Source organism: Mastomys coucha, unplaced genomic scaffold (assembly GCF_008632895.1).
Source record: "Mastomys coucha isolate ucsf_1 unplaced genomic scaffold, UCSF_Mcou_1 pScaffold22, whole genome shotgun sequence".
In the NCBI taxonomy this organism is placed as follows: domain Eukaryota; kingdom Metazoa; phylum Chordata; class Mammalia; order Rodentia; family Muridae; genus Mastomys; species Mastomys coucha.
Window position 1 is genome coordinate 61653942 of NW_022196905.1, and position 3576 is coordinate 61657517.

Below are 3576 nucleotides of genomic sequence, written 5' to 3' on the forward strand. Positions count from 1 at the left end.
AATGTTATGCTACTAATCACTCTAAAGTTCACAGGTCATAACACTGAGCATAGACACTAAAGTTCACAGGTCAGAACACTGAGCATAGACATAGCCGCTGTCCTCTCTGCCACCTACTGACTCACATGACCCAGCAGCCATACCCGCAACACCTTGGAGCAAGTTCCTCATTTTGGGTGACCTCCAACCATAAAATCATTTTCACTGCTACCTCATAATTATAATTTTAACACTGTTATAAGTCATATTGAAAATATTTGTGCTTTCAATGGTTTGAGACAACCACTGTGAATGGGTTATTCAACCTCCAAAGGGGTCACAGTTCTCAAGTGTTTCTGGTAAGTCTGCTGTTTCTCCTCCAGCTCTCTGAGAAGTGATGATTTTTGCGCTGATGATATAGGATTCCTACATTTCTTGTTATGTTGGTGACCATTGCCTATTCTTTCCTAAGTCTGCTTTTAAAAGACTTCGGCTTCCTGTGGACTCCTTAGCTAATGTGCTGATACAACAGGACAACAAAGAAATAATCAGTATACTATGTCATAATATATATTAAACAGATCATTTAATTCATGCAGTGTGAATAAAATGAATGAGTATGGAGTCATTTACTTGATCAGTCAAAATGATTTGTTTATGTCTAAATGTAGAGCACATAGCTTATTTAGTGTTTTCCAGGTATTGTTGGGGATGTGGAGGAAAAAAAAATTGTTGGTTTTATGACAGTAATGTGGTTGTATTTGTGGTTATTAATGTTATATCTGAATATGGTTTTCAAGTTTTTAACTGTTATTTGGGCAAGAATAATGAAATAACCTTCATGCTTATCATTCCAGAAGCCACATCCTAATATGGTTTCAGTGATTTAAAATTCAGAAACATATCTGTCATGTTCTGGTTCCTTTTGCAAAGATTATTTAGTAGAAATTATGTACCTCAGTAGAATCCTTGGGATAGACTTTTTTTTTAAATAAAAAAAAAATGTTATAGTCCTTTAGGAAAACTGTTCATCCTGTCTTTATACCTCAGTGTGTTTATCTATTAAAGCCAAAGACTAATTAGCAAATTTACTAATGAAGTTCTCCATATCTGTTGTAAGGAAAGGCCGATCTCAGCAACAGTGTGAATAATGAGTCAGAGCAGACTGATCCTCAACAAGAACTGCTGCTCATTCTTGACAAAGGCGAGTGTGTTTTCTTTTCCTTCATTCAATGTTGACTGGTAATTAAAAGACCTTGGTTCAAACCAATAATTAGAGATGATGATAAAAGAGTAAACACAACCTTAGCTAATGGCTTTGCTTATAGCAGGTGCTTCTTTAGGCCCCTGATCAAGTTCCTTGTTTAGGCTCTACATACCTATACACAACATTTAACACATTATCGCCACTGTAAAAATACCTATGTCATCAAGGTCATACAATGATGTCTCAGTATTTGTTCTGCAATCTGGCCACGTCTTCAACGTTAAGAATCCCTCTTGATCTAGTGATGTCACTCCAGATACTGGTGGAAGAGTGTGATGGAGACTGAGAAAAACCTCTCATACTAATATTTATCACATTCAAAGCATAACTTTAAAGTGCTATTACTCAACAGATTGTACAAAATCAGGTGAAAAATAAATGTTCAATACATACTATGGATATAAACAGTGAATACCTACTCGAAGATATCTTTGCTTCTAACATCATTTCCTCTAGTTTGAACGGGACTGACTGGTCTACTCTACCTTATACTTCCAAAATTTACTATTCTATAGAAGAATATAAGTTTTCTTATTAAATAAAATGATGTCAGTCAATATGCAAATTATATTCCTTCAAATACAAAATTACTATTTTAAGCCTTCCTGTGACTAAGTGATGTTCAAATTATGTTGCTAACTAGCAAAAAACCTGATTATTTCAGAAAGTTTCAAGTAAGAGTTTCTCGTTAGACCTCTTTTATGGTTTTACTACGAGTTAAATATAAATAATAAAAATTGATTTTCTATATACCTCAGGAACCTGCCTTTAAAAGGATACAGCTGGAAAAACAATTCTAAAATTATAGTATAATTTCAATAATGTATTTCCTAATATAAATTAGAGGTAATAGGCACAAGTGAAATATTTTGTTACCTCATAAATGTAATTTTTATTTTTTTCAATGTAAGAATATAAAAATACATATTTATAGGAAACTGTGTGATGTTTCAGTGAAATTTTTAAGTCCAGCTAAGCAGACTTCACTGTAGAACTTATTCAAAATCCTCATTTGAAAGCTGGAGAGATGGCTCAGTGATTAAGTGTGTTTGCTGCTCTTCCAGAGGACCTACATTTGGTTCCCAGTGCACACGTGGCAGCTTACAACTATTTATAAATGCACATCCAGGAATCCAGCATTCACCTTTGCTCTCCATGGTTGCCATGGATGCACAAAGTGAGCTTGCATATGTGCAAGAAAAACACTCATGCACACAAAATAAAATAAATCTTTTAAAAATTAAGAAAAAGCATTAAATATTTCTTCCTTTGATGTTGCAGTGGCAGTGCACTATAATTATCTATAGCATTCTATTGTACAAGGGAGCACCAGGAATGATGAATTAAGCATTAATAATTTAGCAGTAACCACTAGTCAATCTCTTCCAATCTAGCTTTCCTTTTGGTATCTCAGCCACTGGTAAACTTTTTATTGCATTATTCTTGATTTTTAAATTATTCTATCTTCCTACACTGCTATATTTCCATCAATGTTTTACTCATTCACAAAATTATTTATGTTATGGGGTGCACATAGCAATTATAGTCAGTCAAACTAATTAAAATGTCAGTCAGTAACTTAATTTTTATGAGAATATTAAAAATCTTTTCTTTGAGAGTTTTGAAATAGAGCATATGCTACTACTATTCACTGGGGCCATCACAGAATGCAGTAGTAGTTATTTTATTATGGTGAAAAATATTTCTGCAGTTTGGCACTTGTACCTTTTGGTCTTCTGGCTTGTCTTTGTCCACTTCCAACCCCTAATAGTCAACCTTGCCCTTTGTGTCTGTGAGGTGACTTTTCCCAGACATATGTGGGGCCATGCCATGCTCTGTCATTTGTGATGACATGGACAGATGTGCTTAGTGAAGTAAGTTAGGTTTATATTTTGTTTTTTATTATCAGCCTTCCTCTTGCAATATTGTCATTTTATGAGCCCTATTTAATCGGGTACAGCTTTTACTATTCTGAAGGTAGGCCTTCCATTATGTCAGGACAAATGCGAGTGCATTTATCCTTTCTCCTCATATTGTAAAGAAAGTCCCCAAACCCCAACATCTGGGCTTTCATCCTTAGGAGACATTTCTATGTTCACTTTTAAGGGTGCCATTTCTTTGAAAGGTTAACCTTTTTCTTCTCCAGTAATCATTATTTCTAACAGAAGTTGATGATTTGGCCACATGTTTGTGTCTAATCTTACAAGAGCATCTTCGCTCTCAGACGTAGGAACTTTCAGTCAAACCCTGAGAGAAAAAGAAATCCATCTCTCTGGAAGCCCTTGACACTGAAGTCTAAATACCCAGACCGAGCAGGAGTCATCAGCCCG

The 3576-nt window shown here is 35.0% G+C and overlaps 1 pseudogene; it reads right to left on the reverse strand.

Moving 5' to 3' along the window:
• Window positions 1-163, reverse strand: LOC116071839 (annotated as a pseudogene).
• Between the last annotated feature and the right edge of the window lie 3413 nt (window positions 164-3576).